This window comes from Ovis canadensis, chromosome 24, assembly GCF_042477335.2.
Source record: "Ovis canadensis isolate MfBH-ARS-UI-01 breed Bighorn chromosome 24, ARS-UI_OviCan_v2, whole genome shotgun sequence".
NCBI lineage: Eukaryota > Metazoa > Chordata > Mammalia > Artiodactyla > Bovidae > Ovis > Ovis canadensis.
Window position 1 is genome coordinate 17,933,065 of NC_091268.1, and position 21,971 is coordinate 17,955,035.

The following is a 21,971-nucleotide window of genomic DNA, read 5'->3' on the forward strand; positions in this document are numbered from 1 at the left end:
TCTCCGAAATTGTTTTCCTATCTGTCAAATGGGTTGATAATGGAAGTCAACCAGATAATGTTTGCAAGCGCCGCCGGCATCGTGGAAGAAATCCTAGCTTCATTCTATGGTGTTCCAACGCCTGGCACGTCGTGGGAGGTGTCCACAGATGAGGACAGGAGATTCCTGCTCCAGCACTGTCATCACCTTCAGGACCCCTTCGGTCCAAACTCCGCGCTTGCGGCAACAGCGGTTAGTCTGCACGAAGAATGGCCCGAGGATAAAAAGGGGAAGTGTCAGCGCAGGGCAACAGCAGGCGGGCAGGCGCTGAGGTGGAAATCGGCTGGGCACACCATCTCTGCCAGGAGCCCGCAGGGCCTGCTGGAGGCAGAGAAAGGCCCGACAGGCGCGACTCACCGCTGGGTCTGCCCTTGCAGCGCCCGCATTTGTGCGCAAGACGCTCGGAAGTACATCCCCCAGGAGGCCCCGGGAGTGTGCGGAGTCAACAGGAAGGCGGGTGGGCGGGCCCTCCGGCGCCGTGTCTCTTAGCGGTGCTGGGCCGCCGTGGTGAAGATTGGCGGCTGCGGTGGCCTGTAGTTGCTTCCCGCCTGAGCGGCCGCTCGCCGTGCTGAGAGGCGCGGTCGTAGTCGCTGGTATCCCGGGAGCTACGCGGGCAAGTGGAATTCGCTGGGCCCGCGGCGGCCGGCGATTCCCGGGCTTCGGCGCCACGGGGCTGCGCTGGGTCTGTAGGTCCCCAGTTATGGCAAGTATTTACCGAGTGCCTGCTGTGTACCTCTTCCAGTGGCAGGGGCGAGGTGGTCACGGGCAGGCAGGGTCCCTGCCTCGAGGAGCTTATCACCTGAGGAGGAGAGAGGTGTGTAAACGGTAATTTCCAATCCTAGGAAGAAGTGTGAAATAGATTGTTCAGCCCAGCACCAGCACTGCCGTCTTCTCGGTTTTCAAATGCTGCTCCTACTAATCCTGATTAGTACCGATTCTTAAACTTGTCTGTATCGTGATTCCTTTTGAAAAGTCTAGTGATATGGCTATGGACCGTTAGGGCAGTGGTTTTTTGGCCGCCCCGCGCGGCTTGCAGCATCTTAGTTCCCTGACTGGGAATTGAACCCCGGTCTGGTAGTGAAAGCCCTGAGTCCCAACCAGTGGACTGCCCGGGAATTCCCTTTCGTTTTTCTTGTTTGTGTGTTTTTCAGGAAAGAAAAAAAAAGGCACTTGCAACTACAGTTATGTATATCACTTCAGGGGCTTCATGGGCTTTCTGAAGCCCACCTGCAGAAATCTGCAGGCGGCTCTAGATACAGACACCCCCTCCCCTATGTCAGCTAGAGCAGCCCCTACGTTTTAACTGTTTTACCTTCAAGAAAGATCTACTGCAGGAGAAAAGTAAAAAAGAGGGAACACTCAGGTTGATGGTCTAGCTGTAATTGTAGATCCAACATTCTTTTTTGAAGTCCTTGCCATCAAGACTACTTTCTAGTCTCAGATAAACATAACTAGACTGAATTCTAGTTAACTAGACTAACATGGCGGTGTGGGGGGCATCTTCTTATTCAGATCATTCTCAATCTTATGGAACATTCCCCTGCCTGCTACACTTGCCAGTTAGAAACTGTAAACAATTTAGATGACCATCACTTGGGGGATGGCTTAGTAATTTTGGAAAATCCTTCTATGCGCTGTACTGCATCCCTTAAAAGGGAGTGTAGATTTCCAGGAATTGGGCCACCGCCCACTTTTTGACCTTTCTGGTGCGCCTTGGAACTGTCATGGTGCCTGTGGGAGTGTCGTTTAGTTTGCTGATGTGTTACAGTGAGCACTTCCCAGGTGGTGCAGTGGTAAAGAACTCGCCTGCCAATGCAGGAGATGCCGTTTCAGTCCCTGAGTCGGGAAAATACCGTTGAGGAGGAAATGGCAACTGACTCCAGTATTGTTGCCTGGAGAGAGGAGCCTGGAGGGCTACAGTCCATGGGGTTGCAAAGAGTTGAATATGACTTAGCCACCAAGCATGCCTCCCTTTCCATGTGCTAATGTGCAATGATGGTCAATATATTAATATATTATTAAATGAGAAGAGCACGTTTACCATGAGATGTGATAATATAATCCCATGTTATTAAATAACGGGAAAAATTTTTGTTCTTGCCCGTGTGGCCTGCAGGGTCTTAGTTCCCTGACCAGGGATCAATCCTTGCCCCCTGCAGGGGAAGTGTGGAGTATTAACCACTGGATCGATCGCCAGGGAAGTCCTAGGAAAAATAATTTTTAAAATTTGAAAATCTGAAGATAGATTCAAGAAATAATATGACAACCTCTAGAGAATAGAATTGGGATTAGGAGGTTGTGCTTTTTACAGTTTTAAAATGTTCTCTATGCATTTTTGTGGTTTTCAGTGAGTATGTAAACATTTTATGACACATGGAACATACTCCGTGAATGTATTTCCAATGTAAAACTTAAAAGGCAAAACAGAAAATACAGCATGCTTAATCTTAGAGGCAGACTTTCATACTTTGCTCATTATTTTTATAGTAAAAACTGTAAAAAAAAAAATCTCATAACTGAAATATTTTTAACTGGAATGCAGACGATTAGAAAAGTGGTTTTTAAAAAGCAGATTGTGCCCATAGAGAAACTAATGTGTGAAGTTTTCAAGTAATATGTGAAGTTTGCCAGTAATGAAGGAAACACGTTGTTGTTGTTGCTTAGAGGCTAAGTTGTATTTAACTCTCTGCGATCCTATGGACTGTAGCCTGCCAGGCTCCTCTGTCTATGGATTCTCCAGGCAGGAATACTGGAGTGGGTTGCCATTTCCTTCTCCAAGGGATCTTCCCAGCTGAAGTCTCCTGCCTTGGCAAGCGGCTTCTTTACTGCTGAGCTACCAGGGAAGGGAGCACTGCACAGACCTAGCTGCAAAGTAGGCACACACGCAGAAACATACACACGCTGCAGGTATCAAATTAACACAGACTTTTTAACAAGAATCTATAAAGTCTCATACCTTAACTCCCCTGAAGATATAGAACTGAAGCTAAAATTTTAAAAATATAGTTGAAATAAGAAAAATGACTGAAAGGCTGTTTGCTCAGGAAAGCCTTAGGACAAGTTTCTTCACCCACAGATCAATATCAAAATTCAGGTGGCATTTCACCTGTCCTGTAGAGAGCACCCTCACATGTGAACTCTGCGGCTGCAGCTGGAAGCACAGTGGACACCACCCCACTCCCATCCCACCCCCAAGAACAGCCCTCCAGCAGCTTTCTTTCTTTGCAGCACAGGGGCTCTTTGTGTCTGCTTCAGTTATTGCAACACACAGGCCTCGGTAGTTGTGACTTAGCTGCTCTGTGGCATGTGGGATCTTAGTTCCTGAACCAGAGATTGAGCCCATGTACCCTGCGTTGGTAGGAGTATTCTTAACCTCTGGACCACCATGGAGGTCCCTGGAAGCAGTTCCTAATGTTGCTGAGAGATGATTTCAGGATGGGTACTCATTTCAGAATTAAAGATCATGACGTTTCCTGGAGGGCCCTTAGGATGTATTTTTGGGAAACTGTGAAATTGCCTGTAAGCAGAGTGTACCATGCTTCACTCCTTACCATACTGTGAGCCCCTTGAGGGTGGATTCAGCAGTCTCTTCCTTGAGTTCCTTGATTTTAGCCTAGATAACATTCTCATCACACTGAAAGAATTGCTGCAGATTCTGAAAAGTCACAAACGAAAAAATCTTAAAATGGCTTCCGCCAGATTTCTCTGCTCAGAAAACAAACAACACGGCATCTTAAGGAGGCCTGTCTCAGCTAGAGAAAGGGATGAGCCTCTTCTAGGTCCATTTGTCGCCTATCTTTATTATCAGCTTTAATTAGGTAGGCTGCTGTTAACAGTTGCTATATGAAATCCACACAGTCCAGTGGTTAGAACTCCACACTTTGACGAGGGCTTGGCTAGGCAACTAAGATTCTACAAGCCTCCTGGCCTGGCCTAAAATAAAATCCATATATGATAGTTTTTTGTTTTGTTTTGTTTTGTTTTGCTTTTAAAACCTCTTAGTAAGGGAAGACCAATTGGAGAAGGCAATGGCACCCCACTCCAGTACTCTTGCCTGGAAAATCCCATGGACGGAGGAGGCTGCAGTCCATGGGGTCGCTAAGAGTCGGACATGACTGAGCGACTTCACTTTCATGCATTGGAGAAGGAAATGGCAACCCACTCCAGTATTCTTGCCTAGAGAATCCCAGGGATGGGGGAGCCCGGTGGGCTGCCATCTATGGGGTCACACAGAGTCAGACACGACTGAAGCGACTTAGCAGTAAGGGAAGAGGAAGTAAAAAACAAAAGCAAACACCCAGGAGGCAGAATTGGGAAGCAATTAAACTCTATCTCACTTCCCCTTCACTCACCACCAAGGATGCTTCTAAAGACACAAGAACACTTGAGCAGTCCAAGACTACTCTAGATTTGCTCCTAGAGATGGATCCCTTGTTTTCTAGGGCTTTGAGTATAATTAACAAGTTTTTTAAATATAAGTCTGAAGAAAACTGAAATGAACTTTTCAAAGCAGAAATAGAATGAATCTCATTTTCTAATGAATGAAGTAAAAAAATTTTTTTTTATATAGAGAAATTTTCTGGAACAGTTTGAGCAGTTGGCCAACTCTTGGCTCAAAGAGGAAATAATAAAAATGGCAGTGATGGGAATTCCTTGGTGGTCTAATGGTTGGGGAACTGAGATTCCACACACTGCACAGTCATAAATAGAATATGAAAACTGCAATGACTATTTTGAAATCATCAATAAAGACATTACTTTATATAGAAATTATGAAATATAACCAGAGCTGCACATAGAAGAAATTGTTGTTCTTGGATCCTTAAGTCGTGTCCAACTCTTTGTGACCCCATGGACTGTAGCACACCAGGCTTCCCTGTCCAGGCACCCCTGTCCTTCACTGTCTCCCAGAGTTGGCTCAAATTCATGTTGGTGATGCCATCAAACCATCTCATCCTCTGCTGGCCCCATTCTCTTAGAAAAATATTTACAACCTCAAATGCTTTTCTCATCAAATAACAAAAGCAATAAAATACACTGATATTTATTGAAAGTTTATTTTGTATAGAGCCTGCGTGTAAATATATTTCATTAACCTTTTTGGTACTTATGAGGTGGGCACTGTTTTTTTTTTGCCCTTTTCAGAATGCTTAGAAGCAATAAGATATATCCATGCAGTGTTCTATGTTCTTAGTTTCCAAGAGGTATTATTCAACATCTCTCTTTGTTCAAAGCTACAAACATTTAAAGTTTAGTATGTATGGGTACATTATGGGATAAAGAAATGAGTTACTGCTGTTCTCTATCTTGTAAAACTCTAGTCATATGTGTGATATTGATATATGTATATTGGAAGGGCAGGGGAAGATTGCAGTTAATCCTCCTAGTTAAGAAGAACTGTGTTAAGTGCTAAAAATGATCTCTAAACAAAGCACTAACACCCCAAAAAGATGTCCTTTTCATTATAGGGGTCTGGAATGCAAAAGTAGGAAGTCAAGAAACACCTGGAGTAACAGGAAAATTTGGCCTTGAAGTACAGAATGAAGCAGGGCAAAGGCTAATAGAGTTTTGCCAAGAGAATGCACTGGTCATAGCAAACACCCTCTTCCAACAACACAAGAGAAGACTCTACACATGGACATCACCAGATGGTCAACACCGAAATCAGATTGATTATATTCTTTGCAGCCAAAGATGGAGAAGCTCTATACAGTCAGCAAAAACAAGACTGGGAGCTGACTGTGGCTCAGATCATGAACTGCTTATTGCCAAATGCAGACTTAAATTGAAGAAAGTAGGGAAAACCACTAGACCATTCAGGTATGACCTAAATCAAATCCCTTATGATTATACAGTGGACGTGAGAAATAGATTTAAGAGACTAGATCTAATAGATAGAGTGCCAGATGAACTATGGACGGAGGTTTGTGACATTGTATAGGAGACAGGGATCAAGACCATCCCCATGGAAAAGAAATGCAAAAAAGCAAAATGGCTGTCTGGGGAGGCCTTACAAATAGCTGTGAAAGGAAGAGAAGCAAAAAGCAAAGGAGAAAAGGAAAGATATAAGCATCTGAATGCAGAGTTCCAAAGAACAGCAAGGAGAGATAAGAAAGCCTTCCTCAGCGATCAATGCAAAGAAATAGAGGAAAACAACAGAATGGGAAAGACTAGAGATCTCTTCAAGAAAATTAGAGATACCAAGGGAACATTTCATGCAAAGATGGGCTCGATAAAGGACAGAAATGGTATGGACCTAACAGAAGCAGAATATATTAAGAAGAGGTGGCAAGAATACACAGAAAAACTGTACAAAAAGATCTTCATGACCCAGATAATCACGATGGTTTGATCACTCACCTAGAGCCAGACATCCTGGAATGTGAAGTCAAGTGGGCCTTAGAAAGCATCACTACGAACAAAGCTACTGGAGGTGATGGAATTCCAGTTGAGCCATTTCAAATCCTGAAAGATGATGCTGTGAAAGTGCTGCACTCAGTATGCTAGCAAATCTGGAAAACTCAGCAGTGGCCATAAGACTGGAAAAGGTCAGTTTTCATTCCAATCCCAAAGAAAGGCAATGCCAAAGAATGCTCAAACTACCGCACAATTGCACTCATCTCACACGCTAGTAAAGTAATGCTCAAAATTCTCCAAGCCAGGCTTCAGCATATGTGAACCATGAACTTTGAGATGTTCAAGCTGGTTTTAGAAAAGGCAGAGGAACCAGAGATCAAATTGGCAACATCCGCTGGATCATGGAAAAAGCAAGAGAATTCCAGAAAAACATCTATTTCTGCTTTATTGACTATGCCAAAGCCTTTGACTGTGTGGGTCACAATAAACTGTGGAAAATTCTGAAAGAGATGGGAATACCAGACCCCTTACCTGCCTCTTGAAACCTATATGCAGGTCAGGAAGCAACAGTTAGAACTGGACATGGAACAACAGACTGGTTCCAAATAGGAAAAGGAGTATGTCAAGGCTGTATATTGTTACCCTGCTTATTTAACTTATATGCAGAGTACATCATGAGAAATGCTGGGCTGGATGAAGCACAAGCTGGAATCAAGATTGCCGGGAGAAATATCAATAACCTCAGATATGCAGATGACACCAGCCTTATGGCAGAAAGTGAAGAGGAACTAAAGGGCCTCTTGATGAAAGTGAAAGAGGAGAGTGAAAAAGTTGGCTTAAAGCTCAACATTCAGAAAACGAAGATCATGGCATCTGGTCCCATCACTTCATGGGAAATAGATGGGGAAACAGTGGAAACAGTGTCAGACTTTATTTTTGGGGGCTCCAAAATCACTGCAGATGGTGACTGCAGCCATGAGATTAAAAGACGTTCACTCCTTGGAAGGAACGTTATGACCAACCTAGATAACATTGAAAAGCAGAGATATTACCTTGCCAACAAAGGTCCGTCTAGTCAAGGCTATGGTTTTTCCTGTGGTCATGTATGGATGTGAGAGTTGGACTGTGAAGAAAGCTGAGCACTGAAGAATTGATGCTTTTGAACTGTGGTGTTGGAGAAGACTCTTGAGAGTCCTTTGGACTGCAAGGATATCCAACCAGTCCATTCTGAAGGAGATCAGTGCTGGGTGTTCTTTGGAAGGAATGATGCTAAAGCTGAAGCTCCAGTACTTTGGCCACCTCATGCAAAGAGTTGACTCATTGGAAAAGACTCTGATGCTGGGAGGGATTGGGGGCAGGAGGAGAAGGGGACGACAGAGGATGAGATGGCTGGATGGCATCACCAACTCGATGGACATGAGTTTGAGTGAACTCTGGGTGTTGATGATGGACAGGGAGGCCTGGCGTGTTGCGATTCATGGGGTTGCAAGGAGTCGGACACGACTGAGCGACTGAACTGAATTGAACTGAAACAAAGCACTGGCAAATAGAGAGGGAAAAGATAGAAGTAGTGACAGAATTCTTCTTCTTGGGTTCTAAAATCACTGCGGACAGTGACTGCAGCAATGAAATATGAAGACATTTGCTTCTTGGCAGGAAAGCTATGAGAAACCTAGACAGTGTGTTGAAAAGCAGAGACATTGCTGACAAAGGCTCATATAGTCAAGGCCATGGTCTTCCCAGTGGTCACGTACAGTTGTGAGAGCTGGACAATAAAGAAGGTGGAGCACCAAAGAATTGATGCCTTCGAACTGTGATGCTGGAGAAGACTCCTGAGAGTCCCTTGGATCGCAAGGCAATCAAACCAGTCAATCTTAAGGGAAATCAACCCTGAATACTGGTTGGAAGGACTGATGCTGAAGCTGAAACTCCAGTATTCTGCTCATCTCATGCGAATAGCTGACTCATTGGAAAAGTCACTGATGCTGGGAAAGATTGATGGCAGAAGAAGAGGCGTCAGAGGATGAGTTAGCTGGATGGCATCACCAGTGCAACAGACATGAACTTAGGCAAACTTTGGGAGATGGTGAGGGACAGAGAGGCCTGCATGCTTCAGTCCATAGGGTCGCAAAGAGTTGGGACACGACTAGGTGACTGAACAACAACAGCAAACAAAGCACTAATAGTTCAAGACGAGGCAATGAAGAAAGGAAGATGACCTCAACGGAGATAGGTTACCTTTATTCAGGCAAGGAGGGGTGACGGTCGGTCTAATGACCAGGCTGAGCGTGCACGGGATCAGGGAGGCTTCATATTTAAGGGGAGGTTTGCGAAAGCGCTACGGGAAAATTTGGTCACGCGGGGCGTTCTGGGTAGTCTTTAGCTGAGATGGCAGTTTGCGGTTGAACAGGGGTGGGCGGGGGGCCTCCGTGCCGGGGGTTGAAAGTCTCTGGCTGATGCAATCTGCCAGAGTATCAGGGTGGGACTTTTCAGTTCAGTTTTGTTTTCTCTGAAGTCAGCTGGTCCAGCGTGGGCCTTTGAAGTGGTTATCTCCTTCTTCCAGGCCCGAAGACTCCTTCATTCCAGACCCTGAAATCATAAAAAGATGGGGGGAAAGGGCACCGTATCTCTCTGGCTACTTCCTGCTGGGTAGAGGCGACGGCTCTGGGTCTGGAATAGAGGCCTGTCCTAGGGCCCAGGGTCTCCTTTTCCCGAGGCTGAGGTGAGGCTCTTAAGAAGAATGGTCTTCACTTGGACTTGAGAGATGGCCCAATTGAAAGAGATTGAAGAAACAGGGTCCAAATAAGAGGAATAAAATGATAAGTACCAATGGTCCCAAGAAGGGGAGCAACCAAAGGAGGGCCAATTCGGAATAGGCTTTGGGAATGGAAAGATTTTGTAACTCTTTTATGCTGCGTTTGATTCTGTCTCTAAGTTCTCTGACGCTTCCTTGGACTATGCCTGTTTCATTAAGAAAATAGCAGCAGTCATCTCTTAGGAAAAGGCAGGTTCCTCCCTTTTCCATGGTGAGAAGGTCCAGGGCTCGTCTGTTTTGTAGGGCCACAGAAGCTAATGAGTTAATTTGTCTTTGGACTGAAACAAAAGATCCCACCACCTGCTCCACATCCTCATTGAGTTCTTGGGACAGCTTGTAGTAGAAATGGGCGGAGGTCGAGATGACCCCAATCCCTGTGCCCAGGGCTGCCGCTATGCCAGTCCCAGTCAGGAGGGGGGCCACGATAGCTTGTTTTTTCCTGTGGGAATGTTCCACTTGGGGGTCAACTATCTGTTGTATCTCTTCTTCTTTGAGGATTGTTAGACCCAGGGTCAGGAAGACCAAGATGCAAGGTCCAGGGGGGTCGGGGGGAGACATGAATATGCGTAGGTCCCACAGAGAAGGAAGATTCCTGGGTTGGTGCAATTATTTGTGCTGTTCCAGAGAACCCAAGTGGAACAGGAGGGAGTGGTTTGTGAGACCAGTGTAGTTGGAGCTAGAGTAATTGATACAGGTTAGGTTTGAAGGGGCTGAAAGAAGGATATTGTCAGAAACTGGCCCAATGAGTTGTGTGGCATTCTGTTAGGGAGGGGAGGTATAGCTGCCCTGTGGCAACCATGTGGAGGGTAAAGGGATTGCTGTGTGTGGTGATGGAGACAGTGACAGGCATATCCGGCACCGGGATGTGTGTTGTGTTTCCTGGAAGAATTGGAAGGAGGAGTTAAGAAGGTGGGTCAGGTGTCGCTTGTCAGAGGATTAGGAGAGGCTGTAGTTGGGAAAGGAGGTCCAGGTGTCTATAGGGCTCGGGGGTCACCTGCATCTGGGAAATTAGGTCTTCTATGACCTGCTTTTGGTTCCTCTTAAGTTATTGGTCTTGTGCCCCTCCCCTGTCTGAGTACCCGCAGTGGGTAGTGGGATAGAAGCATGTGTCTTTTCCATTTGGCATATAGCAGTTGCTCAGGGAGCTCCCTATCTTTTCTATTTTAACAGTGAGTAGGGATCTGGACTTCCCCCCAGTGCATGGTTTAGGGGCCTCATTATAACATGAGGAATGAACATAGGAATAAACGTCTAAGCAGGGGTAGGGACTAGCCAAAAGGCAGGGAGTGTAACAAGGGTAAGGAACAGGGGAGTTATGGGTCTGTTAGTTAGGCAGCACAGAGGACATAGCACCCTTGGAGTAGAACGCAGTAGGCGATACCGACAAGGAGGCGTAGGGTGGGTGACCAGTCCCCAGGGGAGACAGTTGTTAGGCCTATAGCAAAGATTAAGAATGTGGTTACAGCCAGAAAGACGGGGAGAGGCGAGAGGCAGAAGGCCTCGAGTTTGTGATAGCTTGAATCTGAAAAGGAAGAATGTTCATAAGGATATAGAATGATGTAGAGAATGAGAGTAAATAAATCAATCTCATCTGGACTTAGGTTGTAGAAGGTTCCCTGACGCCACACTTGAGACACCAGCATGGTCAGGCCTTCAAAGGAGGTTCCTGTTGGGGTGGTGGTCCAGAGGTCTTGTAGTAGTTGGGTCAGGAACAGCTGCAGGTTGAGGAGTGTCCAGGTCATTCAGTGTCTTCTTGGATGGTCGACAGAGGTTGTCCTCAGGTGATTTTTATGGAGGTGGGCCCTGTGAGGGAGACCTGATAGGCATTAGTGTGATTGGAAATAACCCTTTTTAGGTGAGAGAGGTGTACCCAAGTGGTGACCTTTTTGAGTTTAGCTGCTGTCGAGGTAAGAAGGATGATTTTGAATGGTCCCTGCCACTTTGGGGTGAGGTCATCCTGGGGATTGTCAGACAGATAGACAATGTCCCCAATCTGTAGAGAGGGCGAGGGAGCTTGGGGGTCAGGGGCGGGCAAGTTGTGGTTGATGTATTTCCAGAGGGCATCACAGAGTTCTGCCATCAGAGGGGAGTGAAGGGAGCTTGATAGGGGAGGAGGTTCAGGGGGAAGTCCAGGGGGGTCATGGGCCTTCCATAGATCACTTCAAAGGGGCTCAACCCAGGGGGTTTTCTGGGCAAAGCCCGTATTTTGAGGAGAGCAATCGGCAACAGTTTGGTTCAGTCTAGATGTACCTCGAGGGATAATTTGGTGAGAGTTTCTTTGATTATCCTCTTCATCCTTTTTACCTTCTCTGAGGACTGGGGATGGTATGGAATGTGAAATTTCCAGGGGATCTGTAAGAATTGGACAATTTATTGGGTGACCCTGGACGTGAATTCTGGGCCATTATCAGTCTGTAGGCATGAAAGTAGGCCAAACCTGGGGATAATTTCTGTGAGGAGGACCTGGGCCACAGTGTGGGCTCTTTTGTTTGTTGTGGGAAATGCTTTTACCCATCCCGAAAAGGTGTCCACAAGGACCAGGAGGTATCGCACTCTCCGAACTGGGGGCAAGTGAGTTAAGTCTATCTACCAGTCTTGTGCTGGGAGGCTGCCTCACATTTGATGGGTTGGGAAGGATGTAGGTTTGAGGTTGGAATTGGGATTAGTACGTTGACATGCCTGACAGGAGCAGGTAAGGTTATATAAATAATGTTGGTCAGCAGTCGATATGGGGAAGTGGTTACAGTTGAACTGTTGGAGTACCTTGGACGAAGGATGAAAGAAAGAGTGTAGATAGGAGAGGATTTCTCTAGTGGTGGAAGGGTCGGATGGGGTCAGGGCTAAGATGGCAGGGGACTGGAGAGTGAGATGGGACAGAGCTGCCTCTTTTGCCTTCTGATCTGCGGCTTTGTTGCAGGTTGGTATGAGACTTCCTTTTTGATGTCCCCTACAGTGGAGGATGGTGGCTTTGTTTGGTGAGAGTGCAGCCTCTAGAGGCTTGTGGTTAAGATCTGAATTGATGATGGGGGATCCCCTTTGGGTGAGGAACCCTCTTTCTCTCCATATCAGGATGTTTGAGTGCAGTATATTATAGGCATATTTGGAGTCCATTTAGATGTTAACTCTTCGATTTTTAGCCAGGGTCAAAGCTCAGGTGAGAGCTATTAGTCCTGCCTGTTGGGAGGTGGTGTGAGGTGGCAGAGGTGAGGCTTCAATTATCTGTGTCCCGTGGTCGTGATGAAGATCTGCTTGAATGATGGTATATCCTGTCGCGAAGGGTGGGGATTTTTGAGAGCTGCCATCAGTGAACCAGTGTGGGGTGTCAGGGTCTAAGATGGGCTGATCTGTTAAGTGTTGGAAGGGATTTTGGGTAAGATCCACTGTTAGACTGCAGCTATGTAGGGGAGGGCCTGTTATAGAAGGCGTGGGTGATAAACTGGCAGGGGGAGAATGAGAGTTGGGGGTCAATGAAAAAGACGTGTAGAATTTGTACCCTGGAAGAGGGAAGGGAGAGAAAAGCCCAGTGAGATAGCTGGTCTCGGAGGGTGTGTGGAGAGCAGACTGTTAAGGGGGCATGCCTAGAGAGCTTGTTTGCTTCAGGCACCAAGGCTGCGATGGCAGCCATGGCTGGTATGCGGGAGGCCACCCCTTGGTCACAGTGTCAAGTTGTTTCGATAAATAGGCTATGGGACCCCAGGTGTCTCCGGCCCTCTGGCATAGAAGCCCCAGGGCCTGTCCTTGGTTGGAATGTGCACAGAGGAAAAATGGTCTGGTGTAACCTGGCAGGTGGAGAGTTGGCACTCAGAGGAGGCTCTGGGTGAGCTGGCAAATAGGATAGGCTAGCGAGGAGGGGTTCCTCTAAGGACCCTTTGCTTGCCTCATAAAGTGGCTTTGCAATGTGGGAGAAATTGGGGATCCAGATATGGAGAAAGTTTAGGAGACCGAGGAGAGACAGGAATTCCCGTTTGATTTTTGGAGGCAGACAGTCAATTCAGGCCTGGATTCTGCCTGGAGGAATGGTTCTTTGTTGGTGGGCTGAGAATCCCAGGTAGGTGACTTCTGTCTGGGCTATTTGGGCCTTGGATCAGGATACCCAATAAGCCCAGGACCCTAGGGCCTCAAGGAGTTTGGCAGTATGTTGGAGGCAAAGTTTTTGGGTTGGGCTATAAAGGAGGTCATCTACGTATTGGAGAAGGTAACTAGGGGCCAGGTCGAGTGTCTGTAGGTCCTTTTATAAAGCCTGTCCGAAAAAGTGGAGGCTGTCTCTGAACTCTTGGGGAAGAACTGTCCATGTTAGTTGCTGGGAGACATGAGTCTTGGGGTCCTGCCAGGTGAAGGCAGAGAGGGGTTGGGAGAGGAGATGGAGGGGGATGGTGAAGAAGGCATCTTTAAGGTATAATACTGTGAAGAAGGTTGTAGTCAGGGGAATGGTGGACAGAAAGTTGTAAGGACTGGGGACTACTGTGAATGTTGGTATGATGGTCTCATTGATTTTTCGTAGATACTGGACCAATGTCCAAGAGTTTGTTCCCTTCTTTACTGCCAGAATGGACGTGTTTTGTGGTGAATGGGTAGGAATTAAGATGGAGGCTTAAAGAAGATGGTCAATGATAGGCTTAAGTCCCTTGTCGGCCTCCAGGGTGAGAGTACTGTTGTTGGATGATTATGGCCGAGGGGTCCTTTAGGGTAATGTGGACTGGGGGATGATGTTTGGCTATGGATGGGTGATCAGTATCCCACACTCGGGGGTTTACGGTGGGTAGAGCCAAGGGAAGGTCAGGAGTAGGGGATGGGGATGGTCTGGGTGCAGTCTGCATATAGAAGATAGAGACTGCCTCTAGAGGGAGTATGGTAATAGAGACCCCTAATTTGGATAACAAATCTCTCCCTAGGAGTGCCCCTGGGCGCTGAGGCATTATGAGGAATGAGTGTATGAGGGTGGATTTTCCAAACTGACAGAGTAATGGAGGGCTGGTTTTTGGGTTTAAGGGGACTCCAGGGACCTCCTTGATTGTGAGCTCTGAGTTTTGGGTTGGGCCAGTGTAGGAGGTTAAGAGAGAGAAGGCGGCTCCAGTGTCTACTATGAAGGAGATCTTTTTCCTGGCCACTATCCCATCTACCCTAAGTTCTGAGCCCATGTCCGAGGCATGGGCTTGGGGGCTGGAACCTGGGTCCCGTCACTGGAACAACTCTTGTAGGGTTCGGCTGGGGTTTGGGGGAGAAGTGGGGACCTCCCCAGGGGCACCAGAGTGTTCCTGTGGATGTTCTATCCTCCAAGTCTGGGGGGTAGAGACCTGGCACCAGGGTATCCCTGGGGACAATCCATCTTCCAGTGTCCCCATTGGCCACAGGTCGGGCATGCCTTTGTGTGGGGCTGTGGGTTTCGGCATGCCTTTGCTCAGTGTCCCGATTGATTGCATTGGAAGTAGGGTCTGGGGGTGGATCTTAAGCCCTGGTCTGGGATGACTTAGGCTGGGTTGATCTCTTCCCTTAATTGCTGCTGCCGAAAAGGCATATTTAGCTTTTCTCTCACGGTCTTTTTCTCTCCTAGCCTCCTCCTCTCTATTATTGAACACCTTGAAGGCTACTTCTAGAAAGTCTCTTTGGGTCTCTCGGGGCCCTTCTCTAGTTGTAGAAGCTTGCGTCTAATGTCAGGGGCGGACTGGCTGATGAATTGAACATGAAGGTAGGGTAACCCAGCAGAGGTGGTGATATCTGGTTGGTATATTTCTGGACCGCCTCGGTGAAGCGTGCCAAGAACAAGGCTGGATTTTCGTCCGCCCCTTGGGGGACTTCCCTGACTTAATCATAATTGACATGGGTATGAGCATTTTTCTGCATGCCCTCTAGGAGGCAGGTGATCATGTGATTCAGTCTCCTAATGCCTGGGTCACCGGGTTGGTATGTCCAGTGGGGTTCTAATTGATGCACCACCTCATCAGCAACTGGGTTAGCCAGGTCTTGGTTATTTAAGTTATCAGTGTGGGCTTTTGCCGCTTGCCAGATACGATCTTTTTCAACTGGAGTGAGTGACATTTAGGATATAATATATGTCACTCTGTGTGAGATTATAGGCCTGGGTGAGCCTCAGGAATTATTTTTCTGTATCTGGTAGGGTTTTCAGAAAATGATCCTAACTTTTCTTCTATCTGGCTCATGTTTGACAATGAAAATGGCACATGGACTCGGGTGGGGCCCTCTGGTCCCGCCACCTCTCTTAGGGAAATGTGTTTGGTACGTGATCACATGGCAGGGGGGAAGGGAAGAGGGGAGGGGGAATTGGAGGAATGGGGTAACGGGGTTGATGGAGACTCAGGAGAGGTTTCAGAGTCAGTACGTGAGGCCAGCAATTTTGATTGTCCAGTTGGTACTGAGGCTAGATCTGTATACAGAGCCATTCTAAGTGGCTAGCTTTGAGTTCAGTGAGTAAGAGTGGTTTGAGATTTTTGAGGACCCAGGCCAGAGGGGAATCTTTTAGGATAAATTGACTGGACCCCATGATTGGGAGGCAAGCAGAAGCTCCTATTGTGAGTTTGGGTCATCACCCGTAGTCACAATAGGAGTTATCAGAAGAGAGCTCTGTATCGAGACAGAGCGTCCCCCACCATCGCTTAAAAGTGGCCTTAGGCTTGGAGTCCCCAGGACCCAGAGAGGACCTCTAGAACACTATCCGGATCTTACCTTAATCTAGGGGCTGGAGTGAGTGGAATGTTGGATGCGGAGCGGTCGAATGGCAAGAATTCCCTGTTCCGGAGGTTGTCAGAGAGAGAGGAGGGGGATAGAGCCAGAGGCCTGGGGGTACATAAGTTACAGATAAAACCTTAGGACAAGGCTTGCACCGCTCACAGTTCCAGGCTCCAGGATGGGGGAAAACAACAGAGAGAGAGAGAGAGGCAAGTGCTTTGCCCTCTCCTGGGGTTCCGCACCAAAAATGTATAGTTTGAGACAAGGCAATGAAGAAAGGAAGACAACCTCAACGGAGACAGGTTACCTTTATTCAGGCAAGGAGGGGCGTCAGTCGGTCTAACTACCAGGCTGAGTGGGTGCAGGATCAGGGAGGCTTCAGGTGTGGGCTCAATCGTGTCTAACTCTTTGTGACCACCATGGACTATATAGCCCACCAGGCTCCTCTGTCCTTGTAATTTTCCAGGCAAGAATACTGGAGTGGGTTACCATTTCCTTCTCCAGGGGATCTTCCCGACCCAGGGATGGAACCCTCATCTCTTGCGTCTCCTGCATTGGCAGGTGGATTCTTCACCACTGGCGCCACCTGGGAAGCCAAACGAAACAGGGAGCCCCCCCAAAATTAATTCTGACTTGGGGTAGGGGAAGGGTCAGCTGCAGTGGCTGGTTGCCACAGTTCAGTGCCTGTACCTTGAAGGTCTTTACAGCTTTGTTGAGGAATCTGTGCTTTATCGTCAGGGCAGTGGGGAACCGCTGGTGGGTCTGTGTGTGGGGGTGAAGGTTTGTGTAATGACTATATTTTTATTGTTGCAATTCTGTTTTTGCTTTCTCCCCTCAGAATTGTTTCTCAGATGTGGAACTGCTTGATAAAAGAGGTGAAATAGGGACTTCCCTGGTGGTCCAGTGGTTACAGGGCACTTGGGTTTGATCCCTGGTTGGGGAACTAAGATCCCACGTGCTGTGTGGAAGAAATATTTTCTAAAAAAAAATTTTTTTTTCTTAAAAAAATATATTCTAAAAAAATGAAATATTTTAAATATTCTTAAAACACACTGTCAAATCACTTTTCATAAACTATAGTGCATTCATGGGTTCTCTTTCCTATGTGGAGATGTTGGTGTCTACCAATGTCTGAATGAAAGAAGCTTCTCTTAACAGCCAGGGCACTTGTGAGGCTCCTTTCCTGAATGAATCCTCTGGTGCTCAGTAGCTCTTCTGATGTCGAGAGGTTCTTCCAGTTTGGAGCTCTTAGGGTTTTCTCTCTCTGTAGAGTGGTTATGATGATCTATAAGCTTTGGGAATTTCCATGCTAACTTTCTAAATGTTTTTAGTCTTTTTCTTTGTGTAAAATAGAACCATGGGACATATCCCCCTTTAACAATGAATGGATGCAGAGTTCGCAGGGGTTTTTTTTCTTTTTCTAGTTTGAAGAAGCTTCTTCATTTTCTCTCCTGATCTCAAAATCTGAGAGAAGAAATAGAAATTGAACATATCACCCTGATCCAAGGAGAAAGAGTTGTGTTAAACCAGTCATGGGATGATAAAAACTCCTAAGTAGATCCCAAAACTTTTTCTTCCAATTAAGACAGAAATTTTGTTTCTTTTTTTCTTTCCTTGAACACCCAACTGTCTTGAAGTCAAATCACTGTTGCATTTCTTTGGAATCCTGCAATTTCTTAACCTGTAACTTTTCTCTGCTCCCTGGGGAAGCTCAGGCCAGTTTTGGTACTGGACATCCTGGCCATGATAAAGACAGGAAGCAGGTTAGTATAGGTCCCCACTGGTGTTTCTGAATTCAGACTGAATTCTGGGGATGACCTCTATATCAATTTCTGTTTTCAGTTTGGATTATTTCATCTGGAATTTCTGTCAGGCAGTTTTTCAACATTAGGACAAAACTAAAACAAGTGGAAGGCTTCTTTTGGGCTTAAGGCCATTGTCCTCCAGTCTAAGGAAGAGCAGTTAATTCTGTGTTAAAATCAATAAACTAAATTAGCTTTATATATTATCTTCTGAATATTTTGATAATAGAATTATCTAAGTTAGGACTAAAATGTAAATTTTGCTAAAATTCCGAGTCTTTTAAGGCTGAGAAGCATTGTCTTATTGAATCCCAAGAAAAGAGAGAGAGGTGAAAGTGGGAGTTTTGGAACTGTGTCCTAGACTAATGTCAGTTAAGTGATTTTCAAATAAAAATTGGTATCTGAACTGGGCTGGTTGGTGACCAGCAAAAAATAATCTTTACATGTTTTGGCTCAATAAGTCTACAAGTGGATTATCTAGAAATTAACCAAAACAACTATCTTAACAGTGTTTCTGGCAATCTAAGGAAAATTTTCTCCAGCTCAGTTTCCTGCCATGCCGACCTTTCCTTTTGTCACTGGAGCAGTTACAGTTTGCTCACTCTTTCTGTGTCCCTTCTTCTCCCTCCTCACATCTTACAGTCTTTACTGTTCTGGAGTAAAATGTAGGTTGATAAGTAGTGATTTAAGATCTAAATAGAGGAAAATATTCAATATTAACATTACCAAACAATATTAGCAAGTTAGTTTGGTTAATGTTAACTCGAAAGAAAATTTAAATTTCAGAACATTTTATCAAAATGCCTTATTTTATATTTTCATGGAGAAGGGAAATATGATAAGATTAATAAAAATAAAGTGTGTTTCAAATGAAATGCCATTTAAAGTCACTATTTTTCTGTTTGGATTTCAAAGCTAAGCATGGAATCAAAGAGTAATGTGAACCTAGATGTCCATCAGCAGATGAATGGATAAGAAAGCTGTGGTACATATATACAATGGAGTATTACTCAGCCGTTAAAAAGAATACATTTGAATCAGTTCTGATGAGATGGATGAAACTGGAGCCGATTATACAGAGTGAAGTAAGCCAGAAAGAAAAACACCAATACAGTATACTAACACATATATATGGAATTTAGAAAGATGGCAATGACGACCCTGTATGCGAGACAGCAAAGGAGACACAGATGTGTATAACAGATTTTGGACTCAGAGGGAGAGGGAGAGGGTGGGATGATTTGGGAGAATGGCATTGTAACATGTATACTATCATGTAAGAATCAAATCGCCAGTCTATGCCTGACGCAGGATACAGCATGCTTGGGGCTGGTGCATGGTGATGACCCAGAGAGATGTTATGGGGAGGGAGATGGGAGGGGGGTTCATGTTTGGGAACGCATGTACACCCGTGGTGGATTCATGTCAATGTATGGCAAAACCAATAAAAAAAAAAAAGAAAGAATTTGCTTTTAAATTAGGAACAAGAAAAAAAAAAAAAGAGTAATGTGTTACAGGTCAAGACAAGCCTAGAGTCATAGATCATAGGAAAGCTGTACTTAAATGGGAAAAAATCAAAACTGGGGAGAGTGGCAAATAGCAAAGGCTTAGGTGGCAGAAACCTGCAGGCCAGGATATCCTAAGGTGAGGGTCAGGAAAAGCATTTCAGAATGACAGGAGCTGCTTATGTGCTCCTGCGCCAAAGAGCACAGACTTGAACATCTTAACGTTGTTGTTGTTCAGTTGCTCAGTTGTGTCCAGCTCTTCGTGACCCCATGGACTCCAGCACACCAGGCTTCCCTGTCCCTCACCATCTCCTAGAGTTTGCTCAAACTCATGTCCATTGAATCAGTGATGCCATCCAACCATCTCGTCCTTTGTCATCCCCTCTCCTCCTGCCTTTAGTCTTTCCCAGTATCAGGGTCTCTTAACATGATTTCATGATTTCATCAGCTGTCAGTTTGAAAACCAGGCAGACAACTACCACCCCCACCCCCTTGAGTACAAAGGAATCCATGAGACCCAGGCAAGGACTGAAAGCAGCTCCAGAGGCAGAATTCAGTACCCATGAGAACTAAGACCAGGAGTGGTAGGGCTTTTTTAAATCTGAAATTCAAAAATTATGTTTTCTTCTACAAAATAGGGAGCCACTGATAGCTAAGGACAAGAAAATATAGTTAACTTGTCCAACATGGGTTTGAACTGCATGAATCTGTTACATAAAAGATGACCAGGACACCAAAAAGAGTGTCTAACAGGCTTTAATGGCGAAGCGCTACCAGGCGGGGTTCCCGGACCCGAACGAGGCAGGTTGAGGAAGTCCGTGCCCGGACCATGTTGGGGGGTGGTTTATCTAGGTTCCTTGTGAGGGATGGTCTGGCAAGATCGCCAAAAAAGGTACGGTTAGTAGATGGGGGTTCGGATAGGTTGTTAGGTCGAGGTGTTGCAGGCTGATAGGTCTTTTATGCAGCTGGGGTGGGGATTGTTTTAGCTGGTGAAGTGTACTATCATTGGTCCTGGGGATCTGGGAGGATCCTTCCGTTAGGGACTTTCCTGCCGGCAGGAGAGAGGCGGCCCATCATGGCCCCCGGGGGCAGGCCTTACAGAATCCACTTACACATGGGAATTTTTCACTAAATATGTGTTACAGTACTATACAATCCATGTGTCATGGTTGGCTGAATCCATGGATGCAGATATGGAAGGCCAACTGTAAAGTTTACATGAATTTTCCACTGTGCAGAGTTAGAGCCCCAAACCCGCACTGCATTGTTCAAATACCAATTGTTTAAGAAAGTAAAATCAACAGTGGTTACTCAAGGGCATACTTACTTCTCGTACTTTTCACCAAGCCTTAAAATAGTGTTTTCTAATCTTTTTCATCATTTAGAGAACTTGATGAAATCCATGGATCCACTTCCTAGAAAATACACACACACATGTAGTTTTCTGTACAATATCAAAAGTTTTATAAAATCTCCAAATCCATCCACGTGACCCTCTAGAACTGTTGATGAGAGCCACTACCTAGTGGGTCTTAGGAACACGAGCTGCATTTTAAGTGCTCAGTAGCCACCATCACAGGAAGTTCTCTTGTAGTTAGAACTGCTGCTGTAGAATTTCATGGACCCTAGGTTGAGAACTCCTGCCCCAAATGAACCTGTATAATCCTGTTGGCCTGTAATCCCATTCCCCATCAAATTGCTATTTGACTATAAAATACCATCTATAAAAGCTATTTTTCTTTTGGACTATAGATAGACCTCAAAGAAATGGAGGAATACTATTAGTAATTGTGAATAACTGAAGATCTCTCTAGCTTTAAGTACCTGTTAATAACCTAAAATCAAAGGGAACTTAGCAAATGATTATCATTCTTTTGTTTTGGGTTTTTTTTTTTTTTTTGGCTGCACCATGAGGGTTGCAGGATCTTATTTCCCTGATCAGGGATCAAACCTGTAAGGAGTCTTAACAGTGGGTCACCAGAGAAGCCCCTCATCCTTCATTCTTACCATCTCAAGGTATGTGTAGTTTGCAAACATTACTATGCCCCACATCTGTAATAATAATCCTAGTAGCTTTTCTATAACGTAGGGTAAGCCTTCAGGAATTTGCTGTGCATTGCATGTGTTCAGTCATGTGCAAGTCTTTGCAACTCCATGGACTGTAGCCCTCTAGGTTCCTCTGTCCATGGAATTTTCCAGGCAAAAAATACTGTAGGGTTGCCATTTCCTACTCTAGGGGACCGTTCTGGCCAAGGGATTGAACCGGCGTTTCTTTTCTCTTCTGCATTGGCAGGTGGATTCTTTACCACTGTGCCACCTGGGAAGCTATGCATTAGTCACAGCTAATATTGAGTTCCAACCCTGGGATTTCTTTGGAAGGAATGATGCTAAAGCTGAAACTCCAGTACTTTGGCCACCTCATGTGAAAAGTTGACTCATTGGAAAAGACTTTGATGCTGGGAGGGATTGGGGGCAGGAGAAGAAGGGGATGACAGAGGATGAGATGGCTGGATGGCATCACCAACTCGATGGACTTGAGTCTGAGTGAACTCCGGGAGTTGGTGATGGACAGGGAGGCCTGGCGTGCTGTGATTCATGGGGTCGCAAAGAGTCGGACAAGACTGAGTGACTGAACTGAACCGAATATTGAGTTCATAGTAAATGCCAGGTATGATTCTAAGCATCCCACATGTTTTAGCCCATTTAATCTTCACCCAATATTATAAGGTGAGTTTAGTATTATTCCCTCAAAACAGATGAAGGAACTGA

At 45.7% G+C, this 21,971-nt stretch overlaps 1 long non-coding RNA gene across 1 annotated transcript; it reads left to right on the forward strand.

The window, feature by feature from the left end:
* Positions 1-511: 511 nt before the first annotated feature.
* LOC138429289 (uncharacterized) lies at positions 512-19,159 on the forward strand. Its single transcript, XR_011252754.1, has 2 exons — positions 512-853; positions 18,613-19,159. It is a non-coding gene; the product is annotated as an uncharacterized lncRNA (long non-coding RNA).
* Positions 19,160-21,971: the final 2,812 nt, after the last annotated feature.